Source organism: Bactrocera oleae, chromosome 4, assembly GCF_042242935.1.
Source record: "Bactrocera oleae isolate idBacOlea1 chromosome 4, idBacOlea1, whole genome shotgun sequence".
Taxonomy (NCBI): domain Eukaryota; kingdom Metazoa; phylum Arthropoda; class Insecta; order Diptera; family Tephritidae; genus Bactrocera; species Bactrocera oleae.
The window spans coordinates 62,972,232-62,995,257 of NC_091538.1; the positions used below are offsets into that span (position 1 = coordinate 62,972,232).

Sequence of the window (23,026 nt, forward strand, 5' to 3'; positions counted from 1 at the left end):
TAAATGTTTTCGCGGCAAACTTGCATTTGTATGTTAAGCATGCGCAGACTCCTGCTTTGTTGTCGCTGCGATTAGTTTGGGCTTCTCATGAAATTAAAGCTGCGATTTTGTTGCTTTCTTCATTATTTTGATTGTAGTTTCATTTTGTTATTTATTTCTTATTTTATATGTTTGTTGTATTTATATATGTATATACATACATATATCTCTATGTAAGCATGAGCATCCGTGGAATGCAAATTTCACGACGCTTAGTTATTGATAGCTTGTCATCCTACATGATAAGCGTTACAACAACAAGAATATGAAATAATAAATAAATTCAAATGCTACTTCGGCGATTTTATTCGATTTTAATATGAGCTGTTATACATATGTACTTGTAGTTCCTTTTTTTTTAATAGTTTTTTCATTCTCTTTATGTTGACACGATAGAGAAGCTTTTTCTATTCGTTTTCTAGCGTGTTACTTACGAATACAGCACTCAGACTGATTTACTAGAATACACTATATACCACGTTGGAGTGAATTCCGGGTAAAAATTATTTCTTAGAAATTTTTTTGAGCTTGGTTTCATATCCAGGATCAGAGATTTTGTAATTTCTTGATTTTGAACCCATGACTCAACATAAAGATGAATAATAGCTGATTGTAAATAAAAGTAGAAGGTAAGTCCGGATATGGAGGATGGTACGATGATGGAACGCTCTATACACCCGATTTTGATCGTTCAGATTGTATGGCAGCTAGATGCTATAGGGATCCGATTTGAACAATTTTCTCAGAGATTGTCCCGTTACCATGGATAATAATCCATGCCGAATGATATCTCGTCAAATGGAAAAGTTTTCCATACAAGGACTTGGCTTCGATCGGTAAGTTTGTATGACAGCTCTATATTATAGTAGTCCGATATCGGTTCCGACGAATGAGCAACTTCATTTTGTATAGCAGCGATATCTTATAGTGGTCCGATAACGACTATTCCGACAAATGTCTAGCTTCTTGGAGAGAAGAGGACGTGTAGAAAATTTCAGATCGATATCTCAAAAAATTAGGTTTGCGTATATACAGACGAGCAGACAGACAGACGACGTTTCCTGCTGGGTGTAACAAATTTCATGGCAAACTTTATTCACCCTGTTCGGTGTATAAAAATGGGCAACCTGGTTGGGTTAGCCGTAGAAGATCGCGGTCGCTTCTGATGTGGTCAGAATACAAGTTCTTTCATTGTACAAATGTTGCAACTGAAAGTACAGCAGTTGAAGAGTCAAATACTAATAGTGAGTCGAACTTTAATTTGCCTGCAGCGATCAAGATTCTCCAGCACTAAGCCATCATAAATCCTAAAATACTAAATTTGTAGAGAAGAAGTATTTGGAAGCTAAAGGGAACAAAAATCGAACCATTGTGACTAATTTAGGCTTAACCTACAGTTATGGAATATGTAGACGGAGAAAATTTTGCATAGTGGAACCATTACAGTTCACGAATATATTGAAATAAACGTCCAATAAGTCTGATCTCGAGCCTGCAACGCATAAAGACATACGTATCTGGGATTATCAACATGTGTGTTGATACATTTTGTAAGCATTTTAAATGGAACAATTTACGAATTACTTTCAAACATTTTTAGATTGATTTCTAATATTTGCCACTGCAAAAATAGCTATAAATACTTTCGAATCAATAATAAGTAATTATTAAATTTCAATAATAGTTATGTCCCGCTGTTCATTCGAAAAAATTCAAGCTAATATCATTTGCCGGACGTTAACCCATTACGGGTACTACTGAATATTGATGACTACCACGCACACACTTTACTCGTACCTCACTTCACTACAGCTGTGCAACAATGCGATGTATTAGGAACAACAATTTCCGCTGGCTTCCCCCACCCAAATAATTCTCCGGTACAGCTGACTATCCAGTGGAGTTAGAGATAATTTTGAATGAGAGATGAAATAAATAATAAAAAATATTATAAAAAACTATAACAATAACAAAAGTGTGAAGTTTTTATACAAACATCTGCAGAAAATTCTTGACCGCGGCCTTCATTCATAGTTCTAGAGTTATGAGCGCGAATGATCTTGTCAATGTCAACAGTTGAGATTGAACATCATTAATCATGGCAAGGGGCTCTCAATTATGCCATTTTCACGTGCTTTATTGTGTTGAAGACGTTCTTTTTTCATTTTCCATTCAATTTGGAAGCTATTCAAGTAAATAGTTTTTATTGAATTTGTTTGTGTGTCTCTCGTTTGCTGACGAACATAAAAATTAAAAAAGAATATGTTCTTGTAAATGCATTTTACTGTGGAAGATTGAGCTGAGAGCAGAGTTTCTAAGGTAGAACGAATGAAAGTGGTTGAAAAAGGTGGAAAATCGCATGGCTTTGAAAGAAGATTAAAAGAAATAATAATATAAATAAAAGCGCATGTGAAATAAAATGGTAAACATTACACGATCAACACAAATCGCAGATCGCATTCGTAATCAAATGAATTTCCTACAAATTGCAGTCTTACAAATCTTCACCTTCGAGCAAAAGGAGGAAAAAAACAACAACAAGCTACAAGTGAACAGACATGTAACAACACTGAAAGAGTAAAAGAAAAAAAAAAGTAGAAAAGAAATTGCAAATGTTGAGAAGCGTGTTTGCAGCCGCAGTTAACCGATGTTTGAGACAGGGTGACATAAAGAAGTTAAAATTGGAAAAAATTAAAAAAACAAGTTTGAAAAAAAAGTACCTGCTCTAACCGTTTGTATGCAGACATTTTTACAAATAATGTGAAAATCGAAAAAAAATATTATAATTATGTATACAGTGATTTGAAATAGGACAGAAAATTTTATTCGAACTGTTCGGATTAAATTTGTATACCAATATATAGAAACCTAAATCAAAAATCCGAATATGCGAACATAATATTTGCACAATATTTATACGAACAAGTATAAAATGAATAGCTGTAAGATGTTTTGAAATCGATCTATCCTGTATAATTTACAAAAATAGTTATTTATCACACTCGAAAATTATGTTTTTCGAATACCATATCACAAAGGAATATTAATTAGATTATCACTACATTATCCGGATTTTTTCCCAGTTAACGGACGGAATATTCAGCTTTGCATATACGTTCTTATTTAGTTTAGAGTTAAAAACACAAGGATAATGAAAATTCAAATTTTTTACTAATCGAAAATACAGTTTATTACGAACAATTTTAAAAAGATATGTTAATCATATATTCATATTATCCGGATTTTATCCTTGTTTACGTATACTCCTTATAGATATTCGAATATACGGATATATTTCGATTGTGTTATGGACAAAAAAAATATTGGAAATACAGTTTATATTACTGAAAAGTTATATAGTTTTTTTTTGGTTTAGAATTGAACAGAGAATTGTTCTTTAACATCTTTTGAATTAGGTATTAGATTGGTATAGCTTGTTGTTAAATCCCTTTACCTAGCCGTTTTATAATTTCATACTTTTTTTTTTAATTTTTGAAAAAAGATTAAATACTGAAATTTTAAAAACCCTTAACAATTAAATTTTCTGAATTTCAAGGCCAATAAAATTTAACTACTTTTTTTCATAAAGCGCCTCTCAGTTACACACAAACCACAATTATACAACGACAGAGCGTTTAAAACAAGGTACGAGTTAAAGAAAAAATATAATAAAAATACGATCAGCAAATTTAAGACTTTCATTTATTGCAACAACAAGCGTAAACATTGGCAACAAGCAAAGCACAAAGTCAACTGTGACATGCAAAGTATGTAGCAACAACCGAAAAAATCTTACTGGAACATCACGATTCTCAATGATGTTAAAATGGTACTTTCTGGTCAAAACAAAAGGGAAAAATTAACAAAAAATTAAACCAGTTGCTACTACATACATTTTATTGCGCTTCTCTAACACAGTTTTCTTACCTTGTCCCTTCTCTTCTGTATCTGAATTTTCGACTCGATCGCTGTTTAAGGCAAATTCAAATGCGGATCTTTGTTTTCAGACACAAATTGTGTTCAAAGTGTTGGCAGCTTGAGAAATGTGCACATGTGAGTTTTGTTTTGAACAAATGCCTACTTTTCTCTGCATTTTTGCTATTGTTTTTGCGAGCCTCAGTACAAGGTAGCAAGCAAAAAGCAATTCGCATGCGCACAGAAACCCAATTAAAATGTCTGTCTAACTGTCGCCCCGGAGCCATTTGTTTTTCTCGAATGTCTAAATATTTTGTTGATTTGAGTGCGAGTGTGGAAAATTTTGTGTAAAAATTAAACAAACTCAATATACTTCTATGGCAGGAGGCCCATTTTATAGAAAAAAAATGTTATATTATTATTTTTAATAAAAATCTAAAAAAGGCCAATAAAAAAAGTAATAAGTGCAAATGCAGCTGACATCCGGTAAGATGTTCACTTCTACTGTATGAACCCCGATCGGACAGTGTTCAGTTAGAACTCCTACAACCATTAAAAGATAGAATTTGTGGCGAGCGAAGGGTACCCTAGACCTCTACACCTTGCGACTGCACAGCTGCTGGTAGTTGACCAACGCTTGTTGAGCTGGTCTAAGGTCCAATAGTTGTAATAAACCACAAGAAGCCAACTGTGCTCCGACGTGATTCCATTCCGTAGTTATTGAGTCTGAAGTACCTAGCAAGCGCAGCAGCCTTACAGTTTCTTGCAATACCGCTGTGACCAGGTACCCAAACCAGACTAATCATAAAATAACTCGATACTAGAGATAAGGAGTGTAGCCATCCTTTCACTAGTCTTAAGCGCACAGTCAGCGAACTCATGGTTAATATCACAGCCCTAATATCGGAGTGGATAGTCACCACTCTGAAGGAGGCTGCGCTCCGTTGTAGTAGAACTACTGCTAACTTTATGGTAACCATCTCCGTTTGGAAGACGCTGCAGTGGTCAGGAAGCCTAAAACTGGAGCTGATGGAAAGTTACCGACAGTGTTCTCCTCTACCAAAACTTTCCAAAAGCTTTGATCCATGCGTAAAAAAGTTTGACGCCCCTATCCTGTATCGAGTCCTTCTTTTCCATGCCTCCCTTGAAGGTATGTGCGCAGAGAAGCAGCAGCCAGGACTAGGCTCGGCGAACTGGTAATCCAAGTGTTTTGGCACGAAATTAAAGTGTGCGAGGATTACTATTTGTGGAGGAACTTTTTATGGAAATTTTGAGGTTATTTTGCTAGGATAGGTACATATAATTTGAAATAAGTCAGGTCGGAGAAAATGTAAAACCTTAAAATGTAGAAAATAAACTTTTTAAAAAACTCTTAATATATAGTACTGGTTTGTTGATTTTAATAGAGATTCCAAAAAAAATGGAATTTTTAGCTTAGGATAAGGATATATTAAGAAGATACACTTGTTAACCTAGGCTATGTTGGTAGGAATTATCTGAAAGCCATAAATTTGTATGCGAAGAAATATATAAATTAGCGCTCTTAAAGGAGCATTTATCATTTTTACGAAAACTGCCGTGTAACCACTATATTCAAATTTGTTCCGCAGGTCGTATACACAACCTCCGCTATGCTCCACTTTTCGGGCATTATGCAAAGATGCATTTCAACACTATGCTATACACTTACATACATATTTATATATTTATATACGGTGTATATATTTATATTTGAACACGGTGCATGAGTGTTTCGGCACGCACTTCATACATATTTCATAATTTCGCGCTAATTTGCGCTGCCAACACTAATTGCGTAGATATTTTTAAAACAAATTCGAAATTTCCGGAAACACCTTTAAAATAGTTGTAATAGGTAAAGGTGGCATAGCAGCAAAACAAACAAAAACAATTGCCTTAAAAATAAAACAAAGTAAAATAAAAATGGGGAGGATGGCAAAAATGCCAAGCGCGCGAACAGCAGACGGCCCAGTCGTTAAATCAAATAAGCCGAGCGCCCAGGCAGGCATTGCGGCAGGCTGAGTGCCGCTCGTGCGCTTGTGGAACTAAAGGTGTTTGGAAGCGTTTTAAGTGTTCCAGTGGAGGTGGCGTGTACCTCTGCGTGTATATATGAAGAAAATATGTACGATATGAGCTGTAGTTTGTAGCATTTATGGTTTATGAGATTTTCGCCTGCAACACTCCCACTAGCCCAAGTCTTTATGCAACAAGCCAATATAAACGGTTCGGAAAAATTGCTATTTAAAAATAGATACGAAATAGAAATACAAATAGCGCGGAGCACAGTGAGTATTGGGTGAGAAAATGTGACTTTTTAGGTATTTAATTTTTGTAATAAAATTAAAACTTGTAAATTAATATCTTTGAGGTTATGTTAAGTTAGGCAGTCTTAAAAGCCACAGGTTGGATTAAATTTTTAGAAACTCAGTCGCAAAATTATTTTCTAGCCCTGGAGGATATATGTAAACTTATACTAATCAGTACACATTTCAAGAAAAAAAATTTAACGTTAGATTTGTCAGGTAGGGCTGTCTTGTTAGAGCGTAATGGGCCCATTTTACCACCACTTACTACACCAACATAATGTCAAATTTTTTTCTTTTTTTTATATAACTTTTTTCCTTATAACATAAATAAAAAAGAAAGAATTTTGGTCAAATATTTATCAAAACGCTTTTTATGCTATTTTTGAGGTTAGGTTTCCGTGTGAAGTAGCTTTAAAATAAATCGTAAACAACTATTTTCTATTTTTATATCCTGAATTTTCGCAATGTACCTCCTAAAGGCTTAGGTGCCTATAGAATACGTTTTAGTCAGTTTTTGAGATATTGATCTGAAAACTTGCCTAAATTTTTTTCCCCCCGATAATCTGCTCATTTGCTGATACCACCGATATCAGACCACTATACCATATAGCTGCCATACAAATTGACCGATCAAAATCAAGACCTTGTATTAAAAACTTTTTTATTTTACAAGATATCTTCAAGAAATTTCACAAATATTATTGCCCAAGACAACGCTGCAATCTTCAAACATATTGTTCAGATCGAACCACTGTAGCAGATAGTTGTTTCTTCATGCTTGATGTCCATAAAGACTTATAAGTTTTTTAAAAATTAGGAAAGGCGATACCACTGTTCAAACTGCAGGTTAAATGGACCAGGTATCATACTTGTCGTGTTAACAAATATGAATTGTTGAACAAAAATGTTTTAGTTGTCTTACAAATTTGTTGTTGTGAGTAGTATTTCTTTAAATAATAGCGCCTAAAATAGTTGTAATGCGCAAACGCGTTGCCATTTACATTCAATATGCGCACGCAGCAATCATACAAACATCAAAGACGACAACGACAAGAACGACTGTGATAGGTGGGAGCATGTAAGTATGTATGTATTTATGTAAGTGTATGAGAGTAACGACGAAACATATGTGCCGCCAAACGCCTCCTTTTCCATGTAACTGCTCATAATAATTTCTTTTAGCAGCATTTTTTGTGGATATTGTTGTTCAATTTTCCACAGACAAAAGTCGTTCATTGTATGCAACAACGACGTGGTTAGCAACATTTTCTGGCTTTCGCTTACCGATCTCGTCGCAAGCGACGTGGAAGAGTGAAAAGTAAATAACAATAACAACAACAATAATATTGGCAACTTCAAAGAGTGAGTGGTTGTTGTTGTTGGCAATAAGCGCATCCATTTCATGCGGCACATAGCGCACTGTAATAACAACAATAACAACAAAAAAAAACCTTATATCAATAGCAACAACAATAATACGAAGTTAATGTTGGCAACACAGCATCATTCCCTCACAATTATCTGTTTACAAAAAATATTTGCGCATACCGGCACACACACATTTACAATGGCGGCAACCAGTGGTGTGGGCCTGCGCAACCTTACAGCATCTTTAAAGACGCTTGAATACGGTGTATTTACTGTACATAAAATAAAAACCGCAATAAAGCCAAAAAAAAAATTGTTTAAAGTAAACTCACTTGAGCGGGTGGCGATCTCGAGCGAAGAGCAGTCGGCCGCTATGCTGAAACTGTAATTTATATCATTCAGCCACAGCCAACCGCGTCTATGTCTATTGCCACTCAGTTGGTTAGTCAGTTAGTTAGGCGCATTGCAACAGCGCCGCACTATAAAACTTCAAATTTCATTGTATTCACACACAGCGGAGTTAGTCGAGCATGCGCACGCTCGCAGGCTCCAATCGAATTCGAATTCGAATTAGACTTTTTTATGCCAGTTGCTGGCGGTGCAATATAGTGTTTTGTAGCGAACGCCAGAGACACGCCTCTATCGCTGCGCTGCAATCTAGTTCGCCGGTGACGAGCGAGTTTTTATTTGGTGTCTGTCTGCCTAAGTCTATAGCGCACGGTTTTTCGCGTTTGCCTACTTGCCTTTGCAGCCATAGCCATGCACAGAGCCGCTCACAAGCCACGCGATTATTTCGCTTTATTGGTCTACAGCTGATAGCCGGTGGACGTGTGCAGAAGATTCGCCAACATCAATTGCAAAATGCTTACTGATTCTTTTTTTTTTTTTTAATATTTGTTTGGTGAAATTACTTAGAAAATAGATGTGTGTGAGTGATAGGCCTACTAGTGGCGTGTGGATTAGAGAGGAATGCCCTGCGGAGAAAACTTAAATAAGTATGCTCCACTTGTCTGAAGTTTTTGTAATGGTAAGGTACACAAATATGCTAGATGAGTAATCTCAGTGCTGTGAGATCTACTAGATATTAAATAAACCTGTTATACTGACCATTTGTTTTATTATTCAAACTGTATAAAATTTGTAGCTTTCCGCAATCTTCTAAAATTAGTATAAGGGAAAGGTATGATCACTACTTACGCTCACCGCTCCGATGACACCACTATCACAAAAAACATAGTACGTATATCGTGTAGTATATTCTCATACACAGTTACTGTTTCAGCCCAAACGGACCGTCTTAAAGCGAGTTCGAATGCTGATATAAGGTGACTATTCTTTTTCGTTAAAAATTACTTTGAACGTCTGGGTTCTAACATTGACAGACCTCAGATTGAGGGGCGGGAGACAGTAGGCGTGGGTCATGTCCTGTGAGAAATCTCGGGCATATGACAGCCGTTTCGTGACCTTCGGCGAGAATTGATTCAGTAGTATATTCCAAAAATCACGGAACAGTCCAAACAGTTGAGTTTATCCGGCGAACCTGCTCCGAAGAAGGCGAAGACTGGATAATATACACAATTTCTTGGAATTCACATGGTGCGATCTACATCTACTACCAGGAGCAGTGCAAAACGTTCACAGGGCTGTACTATGACGTATTATTGGCGCGTTTTGGCGTGAAATTGCAGAAAAACCGTCTATAGTTGGCTAAGTGCTTTTCCACCATAACAACACACTTTAGATGGGTCGACTGATTAATAGTAGATACTGTTCTTTAAAGTGAAAGATTTTATCTAGATCATTTAAGTATTAAATTTCGAATACACCTATATAAAGATAACAGTGTATCTTGACGCCAATATGTCCGAGTGCTGAATAATTTGAATATATTTTCAATAAATAAGTTATATTACAATATAGAGTGAATTTTCAGCACGAAAAAGAAGAAAGTTTATAAAATTTCGGACATCAAGCGAGCTTTTACCGCCTGGCGTGAGGAATCGCAAAACAGCTAAGAGATTTGACAATCTGACTAATTGTCTCTAATATGCCATTTCAGTATATATTTACAAATACAATATTTTGAAAAATATTTGCTTCTAAGACTATACATATATACTGTTTTAGAACCCTATTCTTCCGTTAGTTATATCAATTCCCCAAATGTATATTTATATATACACTTATTTATGGCCAAAAAATTCCGAATATTTAAATCTTTATCACTAACCTTCCACATCAATTCCGTTTATCGACAGCGGATGTTTCACAACAACACATCCTTCAACTTTTACGCTGCCAAATCTGTTTTGGATATGTCACTGTGTGTTTGCTTGTTGTTGTTTATAGCTGCAAAAAGGATTAAGAAAAGTATGTATGTGGTTAAAACTAAATTTAATTATAAATTCAAAGCACATGTGTTTACACATATACATACAAGATGAAATTTCAAATTTGCTTACAGGAAGCAGGATAATAGTTTGCACGGATTTGAAAACAAAATAAAAATCAATAGTCAATCTGCTTAACAAGAAGTTATTCAATGAATATTTTAACTAATTTCCGGTGGCATATGTACATAAATATGTGGGTGTGTTGTGGCCAACGTGGTGAAAACAGGAAATTAAATTTGATTAAATACAGATGATAACTAAGATGAATAATTTGTAAAAGTAAAGTTAATATTTAGGAGCACAAAGGGGGAAAGAGAACGTGAGAGCTAATGAAGTGGCATTTTCACAATATAACTTTTATAATTTGTTGGAAGTGCCGATATCGGACCACTATAGCATATAGCTGCCATACAAACTGTTATCATCAAAGGATCAAAATCTAGATAAAGATCACTTGTGAAGGGCATTATCGCTACGGTGTAAACGTGTAACGATTTCTTGTTTTAATATTTAATTGCAATTAAAAATAAAAATCTAGGAAAAACTAGAAGAATTTAATTATCTCACTCTTTAATTATCACTAATTTAATTATCTCACTCTTTCTAATCTCATTTTTGCCATCCAACTTGTATGCAAATAAATTTTTAGTCGCTTTGCTGTTAATTACTAATCAAACGGCGCCCATTGTTTGTGCTTAATAAATGTTATTATCATTTATCTACACACACATACAAACAAATTACAGTAAAAATATGCACTTGTTAGTTGCCGCACGTATACAAAGGCAATTATTTAAGCAACAATGCAGTTAGTTTTGTTAATAACGTTGGCTTTATTAGCAATTTGTGGCATTATACGCTTCTATATACTCGTACATATACAAATATATCTAAGCTCGTATCTTTAAGAGTTTGTATGACACTTGTTTGAGCTGCTTCATGTCACCGCTCACTCTATTTACTAGAAAACAATTAGCTGAGCGCTGTCATTGAGAGCTCATTGCGCAAACGCCTGTGATTGGTCGAGCTTTTCGCGGTATACGTACATATTTATGTATGTATGCAATGGATATGTATCCAATCAGATCATTGTAAATATGATAAAGTACTGAGTTAACACAATAGTGTGGTTGTAGAAGCAAAATAAATAAGAACACTGTAGACTATGAACCCAGTGGATTTCCAAAAGAAGTTGTTACGGTTGAAAGAATTTTAAACAAGTATGGAAGGGTTAAGTTTGGGTCTAACCGAACATTTTATACTCTCACAATTCGCAAGAATCAAAGTCTGGGAAATACCTTCAGGTATTGACAAATATATTATTTCTGAATTTCTTTAAGATTACTTACATATTGACCGATAGAAAGGAAATAAAGTCAATCGGAAGTTTAAAAATATTTATATTAGGTATATGGTGGCTAAGGGAAGTATTGGCCAGATTTTAATCATTTTTGGTACAGTGAATGCAGTCATCACAAAAATATTCTCCCCTAATTTTAATACGAGATCTCACAGATTGGTCGAAATGTTCGATAAGAAATCCGCAACATGTACTGAGGTCCACATATTTTATGTCTGGGTCCTTGAAAAGTTATAAGCTGATTTCGACAACTCTTGGACGTGAGGTGAAATACATTGAGGGCACTATTTGTTAATGTTTGATTTGTATAATGTAAAGTGAAAGAATCAGATATATGGAAAGTGGGCTGTCTTCTGATTTCGTCCATTTTCACAGTGCATCATAGGAGTATTTGGGTTACCTCACACACCAAATTTGGTTGAAATTGATCAATTAGTTCCTAAGAATTGGATTTCACCTTATACACCTCTTGTTAAATTTTTACAACCGAACGAATAAAGTCATCTTGGTTGTGAAATTTAATGCTTGTGGTGCATTTATTCAGTGAGTTATCGCACTTATAGTAGTTTTCAACAAAACCGTTATATGGAGAGTGGGCGTGGTCGCTATCTGATTTGAGTCCTTTTTATAGTGTTTGAAGAAATACTAAAGATACTTCTTGTCAGCATGTTTGGTTGATTTAGTTTTAGCGGTTTGGAAGATATGTACATTAAACCATTTAGGTGGCCCACTTTAAAAAATTTTTTAGCCTACAATATATACAAGGTGCGTTCCAAAGGACTTAAAAAAAAAGACAGAACAAATGGTTTTATTGTCAAAATCAATTAATTTTATTCAAAATAGTCTCCTTCTGCTTTAATACAGCTTTTTGCACGGTCCAAAAGCATGTCGAACGAGTGTTTTAGCTCGTTGCCCGGTATGGCCGCCAGTATGCCGGTGCAAGCCTGTTGAATGGACTCCACGTCTGCATAACGCTTTGGAACGCACTTTGTATAACTCTATATCTATCTAGTTTAGTTTTAGGTGATACAAACAACCCTTAGGTAAACAAAACTATTATACTCTGTAGCAATATGTTGCGTGAGTTTAAAAATGAAGCTGATAGAGCTAGCTGATACTCAAACGATATCAAAAGAATGTATTGGACATACCGTTTATAAAAATTTGAATAAGCTCACAATCGATTCATTCAACGTGTTAAAAATCGATGAAAACAGTGGCGAGATTGTTTCGAATTGCTTACGTATCCACCAAATGCTCCAGATCTCGCCAAAAAGCTGTTCTCAGATTTCAAAATGAATTTTGGTCAAGAAATTTAGCGAAATTGACGAGATAATCTTTAAAAACGATATCAAAATCGAATTCTGTCAAAACCGATTTTTTCTCTTTCAACTTTTTAGACACTGCATAATCTGATACAACAGTAAAAAAATTTATTTCAGATAGACCACGCCTTTACTTGATTTAATAACTAACTTATAACCTCTTTTATGCCATTATTTCTGTCTTAACAATGTATGAAAAGCAATCACGAATTTGCCTTTTACGAAGTTAATCGAGTAAAACCAAAAATTAGTTCAAGCAAAGCGCACATTAACACCTTAAGATAACACATACATACTTCAGCATATACCTGTAGGTTCCCACACTAAGTTCGCATATTCTGCAAATACAGTCACGTGTAAAATATTAGAATTGAAACACCTGAGTGATTGCTTCAATATGCTATTCGTTTCCTTGCTGAAATGGTGTTATAAGGGTCCCTTAGGAAAGAAGAAAAAAACAGGGGGTTAGACTGAAAATAACATAGAAAAAACGTTAACTTCAGTTGCTTCGATACCCTTCACAGCTGCATTTATTGTAACATAAAAGGGTATAAAAATATGTTAATCTTGATTTTGATGGGTCAGTTGGTATGTCAGCTATATGCTGTTGTGGTGCGATCTGAACAATATGCTCGGAAATAGTCTATGCCAAATTTCGTGAAGATAGCTTGTCGAATAAAAAAGTTTTCTATACAAGAACTTTATTTTGATAGATCAGTTTGTATGGTAGCTATATCATATAGTGGTTCGATATCGGAGTTTTAACTTACCAAAATCAAACCCAAATATTGGTGCTTTTCTGGTAATGAGAGTTTGTTAAATCTCGAGAACCAAAACTGGTCCGCTATAAATATCGAGTATGGGTACACTTACATGTTCGGTATAACCGAAACTTATAGAAATCAATTTTTTAACTAGGCTGCCATTCCACATAACCGTAATATTGATTTCATTAAATTTGGAACCAATGTACATCTTTTAAGGGGTCTTACAGTCATTTGTAAAAATAAAGAAAACGCAGTACAATAGGATATGTCCATTTCGGATTCATGTCCATTTTCGTATGAATTTAGTAAAATATCCCCAGCTTACCTAGTTTTTACTACAACACTGTACATGTACCAAAATATAATATAAGCCCAACATACACGAGCAACCACTTCTTGACGGCTAACAATCAACACGAGTGCCTTCACGAGTTCTTTTCGCCTCTTTTTGGCGAACAATAATGGTTAGAATGAATGAAAGCGAACAGCATTAATATAGCAAAAAAAAAATATATAATATATATAACATTCATAGAACCATAATAATTTTTTATGATGCGGTTTCAAGCGAAAAAATCGGTAACAAGCTGAAAATGAGTTACTTAGGAAGCTGTGATGTCTTCTTATTGAGCTAGCGAAGGTGAGCTGACGCGAGAAGAAGCTGCGCAAAGCGACGAGCTCTTACGGCCCCAACGTAATTGTTGTAATTACTTGTGCTATTCGCTTTTTTGTTGTGTTAATTTTTGGTTTTACTGCCGAATTAGAAGTGATGCTCGCTTTAATGGATTTTTTAGTTCTAATTTAGTTTGGCGGAGAAATAACACTTTGTTAACGTCTTTACAAAGCTTTTTTGCTTTTATTTTCATATTTTTTTTTTTACTTTTTTTGATTTTTGTTGCAAGTTAATTTTCTATGGCGAAACTTGTCACTGTCGCTTTGAGTCTTTATTACTGTTGTTTAGTAACTATTTATGTTATTGTTGTACGTTTAGTAACTGAATATGTAAGTATTATGGTCTATTGCTACATTCCATCTTGGCTCGTTGACTCATGGAGCATCAAATACTCGGGTGCTACAAATACGTCGGGGTTAAGCAGTGCTACAATTTGTCTTCTTTCTGCCTTATGAAGGTGCCACACACAGCAGTCCGCTATTTAGAAATATAAATTTGTTTGTGCTAACTACATTTTTATGGACCCCCACATAACTGTATTTCATGTAACAGCATCTCTAAGTGCTTGCACCCAGATAAGTTAATAAATTGTATGTCTGTATATTTATTTGGTGCTTTATTGCGTCGTATGCCAAATGTCAGATAAAAATCACCTAAAAACTACTGCTACCTTATTTATTTGACACTCAAAAATTTCATGTAGGGTGCGAGCAATTGTAATAGTCTAATTTATTATGAAGCATACCTGGTTGTCAGTAGTTGAGTTTTTAACTATAAAAATGTTCATGTGTCTGTGTGCGTTTGAGGTTTGGTAATTGGCAAATACACCCCTTTCGAGTAGCTGTCACTCTTATTTCATGCAGTTGCCAAGGTATTTGTAATACAAGTAAAGGTAAATTAATTAAATCGGTTGTAGAGTTGCGTATATAGCCACTTATACACATACATACATATAAGTGCATTTGCTGAACAGAGTTGCCACTTAAACTTTAAAAAATTGCCTTAGAATACGCTTAAAGAAACGTTTCTTGGGTTAAGTTGGAATTAATTGCGAATAAGCGGGATAGACCTCAATGTTAAGATTGAAAGGAGATTTAGAACCGAATAAATAATTTTAAAAAATATCCCAAACTTTGTAACATGTTCGCATGAACCAAAATATAATATAATACTCGACGTACCGAAAAATGTCTCTTATTTCTTTTCTTAAGGGCACACCTAGTTTGAAATTAAATTAACAAAAAAAAAATTAAAATAAAAACTATTTCAAATATATCTTGAGTTACAGCTGTCTAAAGTTTAGCCGCTCAGTTCAATCAGCTCCATCAGTTTGTGTGGAGCGTTTTTCTCGAAGCAGAATTTTTCGAATTTTCTTTCGACTACTATCAATATTTTTTGCATGTTCTCTTCTATATTTCTCCATACAATGACCTTCCAGACAGGGCAAAAACATCCAAAAATTTTATTTCGGACAATATCTTCTAGTTTAACGAGAGTTTTTTATAGATTTTATCCACGGAGAAGACCGGAATTCCTGCAGCATTTTTTTTTAATTCCCAGAAATCTCCTTTAATTAGGCTGACACACTAGGTGTGTCACTTAAAAATATCAAAGTAAGATTGTTCCAGAAATATTGAAAAGGCGACAGCTTGAGTGAAAATTAAACTAAATAAATGTTTCATGACATCTTGTATGCCTTCACAAGCTCTATTTGAGCTCTGTAAATACCAGAAGCTTCGTCGGCTGCTTTCGTGTAGTTGCAACAATTCTGCAATTTACCCGAAGTTCACATTAATCTGTATTAGAACGTCCTGTAAAAATAATTAGTATTCGGCATTATTCTCACGATTTTTGAAACTAATGTTGTCCCTTTATGAGCTTTATAAGTCTGTTTTGAACAAATACAGATTATTATGGCGCGTTTTGGATATTCATTGCCTTCCTAAGTTTTATCGGCAAGTCTGTATAGTTCTTAAACTTACATATTGAGTTTTGAGAGGATTTGAGCCACCTCTGTTTCTAATACAATGTTAGTCTTTTAATAAAAGGCCTTCATTACTACCATAGTTTCTTTAACTAAATGCAAATATCGTACATTGAATAAAATATTTTTTGGTCGAACTGACCTGCAATTATCGGAATTAGTAGATATCACGCTTTCTGACTTTCAGCATCACATTCTAGACGTTGCTTGTCGAAAACCGTCGTTAAAACTTTCCACAAAAATATTTCTCAAGAATTATAGCACTTTCCATCAACTGGCAACTCTAACGTCAGCAATCAAATCCCAAAATCTAATCTTACGAAACTATTGAAATCTCAAACGGCATTTGGCACCCACTCCAAACATCTTGCTATAAAATAGATACTCGTCCATTTGTTGTCCAATTACTTTCAAACTTTAATTTGTCAATGGTCAACGAAGCTATCACACAAGGATACATATGTATATAAGTACGCTGTAGTCAGTGTGTATTTGTTACATCTTGTTCACAGTGATGTCTTCAGGTTGTCTCTCTTAACCCATTCATGTAAACTGTCCTTTATGTAGCTGTCATTCATTTCGCAAGGTAAGGGTGGATGGATGTTTGACTGTTCAGTTTAAGCATATAACATACGAGTACTCGTATTTACAGTTACTTATTAATAGTGTTTGTTGTTGCGGTGAAATTGGTTAGTTTAAAGTTTATTGATGAGCTGGCATTTGTTTGGCTTACCAGCATATGGTTCTCGGTCAATTTAGTCGTGTATTAGAAGAAAAAGATATGGAAGAGGTATAAAGGAGTTTTTTGTAGGTAGATGCTAGTAGACTGAGGATTAATACGAGCAGTAAGAGTGATATATATGAGTGTATATTTTTGGGCATTATGGAGAAATTAGAGAGACGAATAGAGGAATGGACAGTGATATTGTGTTTGTCACCTACCATTGAAAAAAATACGCGCCTTAGAGAACTTATTAGAAATAAAAAATAATCTTTAATGCAGAAAAAGTTTTAAAATTAATACGTTTATCAAAAAATATATTCATGCGTAACTAAATGAACATAATTTATTGTTTTTGAAAATTAAATATATTTTTGTCCTTCCATAAATAAGAAATATATGAAACGAGAACTTATCGAAGAATTGTTATCTTCAAACACGATTTTTAAAAATTTAAAACAATATTAATTAATATTAAAATTAATTACTAAAGAAATTAATTGGCCCAAAACCCCGAAAAAATATCCACAAAATATACATACTTTTTTTTAATACATATGGTACATGTGTATGTATGTTTGCCCTTGCACGGATACCAGACTATTGTTCATAGCAACAATAAAATAATATATACATACAGGTATATTAAAAATATACATATTTATAATTTATGTATGAGCGTGATTTTGCACGAAAATAAACCACTTCCAATGGAAATCAACATTTCGAAAATGATAAGCCTTAAATATTTATAAATTATTAAAACAAAATAATATTTTATATATTGTGCATACATATATGTTTATTTGCTTTACTTATTAAGTATTTATATTTCAATAAAATATATTTATAAGTGCTTGTGTGTAATGATCACATGCTTGATAGGCATTTTAAGCTCATAAAAAGCCGTAGAATAGCTTTGTTAAACGAGCAGATGAAGGGATATACATACATACATATATGAACATTTCTATGTACATGTGTGCTTGTCAATAAACATAAAAATCAAGAAAATGAAAATTTCATAACATTGAATAATGAAAACTCACTGTTAGTGATAACACCAACCGATAGTGGGTGTCTCAATAGTTAATATCAAAACTAAGACACTAAATTACTTCGTCATGATTTTTTGATCCCAGTTTTTGACACATAGAAATATTTTTTTCTCTCTCCGAAGGCTTCTCTGGGAGCACTATAAAACAGCTGAGTACATATGGTATAAGCTATCAGACATTCGGGGACGGCTTAAAATTTGTCGAATATTCTGAAGCCGCACATTACAAAAGATTAAGCAGAGGTTCAACTTCGAAATCTTTATTTTTATTTTAAGCATATTTTTATAATATTTTAATGACGTAGTATAAATCGCAGCGTTTTGCAATTTTGAAGAAAATATAAAAATATGAAACAGTCTGAAAAAAGAGCTTATTTATTCAAAAAAAGTTAGGTTAGGCTGCAATTTTCTGCGATCTGTTGACAAATAAGACACCTATTAAATTTTGGTTGAAACTTCATGAAATTTGCTAAAGGAATTCCGCAATTCTGAACCAATTTTAGGGGCATATCTTGTGTAATAACCTAAAAAAGGCGAGCTTTAGGAATTAAAAAAAATTGTTTGGAAGAAAAAATAATAGTTTTTTGAGTTACACGCGATCTAAAAAACAAAAAAAAAAAAAGTATCACTAGGGTGATAATTTCGGGCATCTCCAGGGATGAAATCTAAGAAAATCTCTACCAAAAATAGTTGAATTTTAACCAAAATTTTGTTATATGCGCCATGCCAAATATGCGCCATGCCATAGTGATCGGATCATTTGTCTCCGACTAATCAATCGAGCAATTTGAAACATGTAATTTTGAGAAAAAAACGCGTTTAAAGATAGACTGATAGTACTGATTAAACTAAGCTGTAACTCAGAAATTATTTGAGATAGCGATTGTTTTTTTTAAGGTATAACCTAAGTAAATATGAGAAAAATCGATTTTTGCAAAGTTACACATTAAGTGCGCTTCTTAAAAGCTATTTACGCGTGTTCAAAAAAAGTTTTCTGGGGAAAAGTTTGTATTTTTTACATTTACGGCTTATATAATATTTAATGGAGGGAGTATAAATAAAGCTAGTTATAAAAGCCTGCATATATATGTTTATATTTTATAATTTATTTAAATATTGATTAAGAAATGTGAATATCACTTTTGTTTTTAAACAGCCAGAAGTGATAAGGATTTTAATGAAAAATTGTTCAACAAAAAATTATTTGATTATTTTTTATATACAAAGGCACATATATACAAACATATGTATGAATATTACATTGTGTATGAACTTCTATACATATGCATGATGAATCTAAACGACTAAACGAGTTTTATAAATCATGGAACTATAAATAATAAAAATGAGTCAATAATTTCATATATAATATTGTAAATAAAAAGTAAATGTTTACATAAAATATGATAAGTAAAATTGTGAAAAACAAGTGGCGCCCGACTAACTCGTTCTAGTCAAAGTTTGGAAAATTCCAACGTCCCGCAAACCCCAACCAAACTTCAGACACTATTTGCACTACTATCAATTAACTCTCCACGATAAGTCGAACAAGTTAATTTTCAAACGATTTGACTTAAGTGAACAAGATTGTCTGCCTTACGCTATGCTCCTCTTTGTGAGCTGCACAGAAATCAAATCAAATCGAGTGAAAAATATTGGAAAAATTGCTAAAAATTATATGAAGCGTGCGACTTGCGATCACAAAATATGATCGCCGCATGATTATCATGATCAGCACAGAGATGATCGACCCTATGCAGCACTTGTAACTATGTAGCGAGTATCTATTGTAGCATCTTCATCAGCGCGCGATCACTTTTGGCGACGAGCAAGGTGCGCGTGCGCACGATCACCTGACTGGCGTACAGCAAACCAATGGAGGAGGACTGGCTAGCAGTACACACATAAACTCGTTCTGAATACTGATAGAGAAAAGCCTGTGCAACAACGCCTGCAACGCTTCATTTCGATCGTAACAAAGTGATTGATCGTCGCGGATAACACATGACGACGCATTACATATTATATGATCGTTGAAAGCTTTTTGTGCGCAAATTGTGGGCTTGCAGAAAAAAATGCAGTTTTTTATTTCGTCACAAAAACAATTGCAATAAAAAACATATTTATTTATATATAAATATAGCTAAGCGCAAAATACAGCGTGTAGAACAAGCTAACTCCGATCATTGTGGCGATCTGCACAATTCGCCAACGCCGATCAACAGACGCAGCAGCAGCATAGCATTTTTTCCGCTACACTGGCAGCAGGAAGACGTGATATTGCTACAGCAGCAGCAGCAAAAAATGGTAAAAGAAAAAGGAAAAATGCGCTCTGCTGATCGCGTAGTGATCGCAAGTTCGACATCGACGATAGCCAGCTGGCTTTGGCTGTTACTACAAAGGCGCATCTCGAGTCCAGATGCTGCAGTTTGCGAAGCAGCCAACTGACCAACCAAAAGTGATCGGTTGATCAATGCTCTCGGCAACATAACAACAAATCTATGTGTATTCGAATTGTGTTGCTGGTGTTGTTGTCGTTGCCGTTGTCTTGGCTGCGGTGGTGGTGGACATTATTGCGTGGTGTCTGCATCATTAATTATCTTAATAACTTGAACATGAGTTTCGTTGCAGGCGAGTGCAGCAACAACGTTGGCCGAGTTGAAGAAAGACAAGGGAATCGAAGAAATTCTTAAAGTTAGTTTTTTTTTTCATATACAAATATGTGAAGGAAGCAGCTTCTTTTAAAGATTATATTATCATAACAATTGTCTGTTGATAAATTTTTATTTAAGGAAAGCAATTGGTATATTGATTTTTATAGTATTGTGATTTGTGGTTATCTGTGGCGTAGAAAATTATAAATTATTTATGGAGAGCTCTAGGAGGACCGTCAAAGCTCCACTAATTTGTAAGTCGTGCTAAAGTTTTGGCATCAAAATGTTATAGATACTGTAGCAGGTTCAACTTTTACTTATGCAGAATCGACTCCGACATACTGAATATATATCCTACGTGCAATGAGTTCCCTTATGCCTCTTTACATGCCATTTGAAACCCACTCATCTAAATCATTTTCCTTCTGGTCCGACCCCGTCGAAATAGCACGTAATAGACCTGAACCATAAATCTAATCTTCAGTGTGGTGGTCGCCCATAAAGAAGTGAGGAAGTAAATCCTCGGAGCCAACATGCTTCATAGATTTTAATAGATAAAGATAAGAACCAGCTATAAAATGGTAGACGATTATTTTTGATATCCGATAACAAATGTATATAATATTCAGAGGGAATTAAAACAGAGTGAATATCGTTTGGGTCTCTGATGGAAGTGGCAAACGATCGATAGCCCATCACATGGATAGTTTTCAAACATTTCCAGAAACATTCTCCATACTACAAATAACTATCGGAACCATTTTAAAATTGCAAGTCCCGGAAAAAGTTATTGCCACAATTTATGGGTAATATTTTCATTTTCTATAAAAGCCTTCAAATTACATGTATTTTAGAGAATACACCTAAAAATGTTTCTCTTTCATGAACTTCGTGAGCATTCCTCTTCATCTTAAAAGATAGTCTCAAGAGTCAAAAAATGCAGATAATCAATCTTAAATAATTTTCTTATAGAATTTGAGTCACAAATTTATAGTAAAATCATATTGTTTAATAAGGGTTAGGGTGGGTGAAAAGGATCAATGAAAGCCTCTGTATAATAAAAAGTATGGCACCAATAAGTAATATTCTTCAAATTAGCTTTCTGGCTACAAAATCTTTGAAACAATATATTATAATAAATTAAATGTGATAACGGTATAACATCAAAGAAATCATGTTAGAAAAAGTTCTAATTTATTACTCAATGAATTTGAAATCTTCGATGAGTGTGTTGCTTCAAAAGCTCGAGTGATTCTCGTGAAATGCTTTATTATCAATGTTTATAATAAATATGTATTTATTTTATATTTATTTATAATGAACATTTTACTTTCCACTGAATATTTTTATTTATTTTTTTTTTTTTTTGGAAAAAACGGTTTTTTTTTGCTATTAAAACTTTTACAGTTACTACATTCGCTGATAAGTGCAGTATTATTTAAGTTCGAAACTAAAAATACATGTGAATGTATAAACAATACATAAAAAAAATTCTATACGCAGAAGGAACACGCTTATCAGTTGATGCTGTGCTGACAATAAAAAAACGCTGAAAATCACGGGTATAAATAAGAAATGTATTGATGTGCAGTAGCCATATAGAGAGACATCCATATGTACATGTATGTATGTACTTATGTGCATATGTGACTACTCATATGCATTATTATCATATGTAAATCACATAAATATTGTGTCAACGCGAGACTTTTTTATGATGGTTCTTTAATGATGCTCAACTGATAAGTTTTATGGGTTCTGTAGGCATATGTTGGTACAAGCACACACATATTAATATATGCAAGATCCATGTACATTTTTAATAAATTTCCATTTATGTACATACTTATATGTATATTGATATATTGCTGTACAATTTCGTTGTCACTTTGAAAATTGGGATTTTTTCCAATTCTACTTTCACCGACTCCTGCTGATGGCTTCGAATGCGGGCATACATAAACAAAGAAGTAGGACGTTGAACTGAGGGAGGTTATTAAGTATGCTAGACGGCGTGGAATTTCCCGAAGAGTGGTTGGGAAAGTGTGTTTAAAATTCATGAATGCGTAAACGATTCAAAAAGCTGAGAAGGTGAAACATAAATGAAATACTTTAGAGGTTTTTGGGTTTAACGGGTTCACTTTGCTACGCAAATACTCAAGAATCTTAATAGGTCCGTATAATATTATAAATATATAGCAGATATTGGCTTTAAGATGAACTAGGAGAAGAAAACAAAAAAAAATTTAAGAAAACAAAAAACACAAACCAGACAACACTTTAACTTTAGGTGTTTTTAGTGAAAAATGCTTTCTAAACCTAAGTGAACTTCGAAATAAATTCGCATGAGAGCTCTCTAAGAAAATTTTACCACAGGATAAAAGAAAGGATCACCTTTTAATGACTCTATATATATGGTAATATATAATACCGTCAAATACTG

At 34.0% G+C, this 23,026-nt stretch overlaps 1 protein-coding gene across 3 annotated transcripts in view; it reads right to left on the minus strand.

The window, feature by feature from the left end:
* The window catches only part of Ntan1 (N-terminal amidohydrolase 1), a 77,942-nt gene that overhangs the window by 24,124 nt on the left and 30,792 nt on the right, over nucleotides 1–23,026 (minus strand). For all 3 annotated transcript variants that reach the window (XM_014248111.3, XM_014248109.3, XM_014248110.3), the window contains exon 2: nucleotides 9,880–9,998. The gene's annotated coding sequence lies outside the window, so the exon portion shown is untranslated. The remainder of the gene's footprint in view (nucleotides 1–9,879; nucleotides 9,999–23,026) is intronic.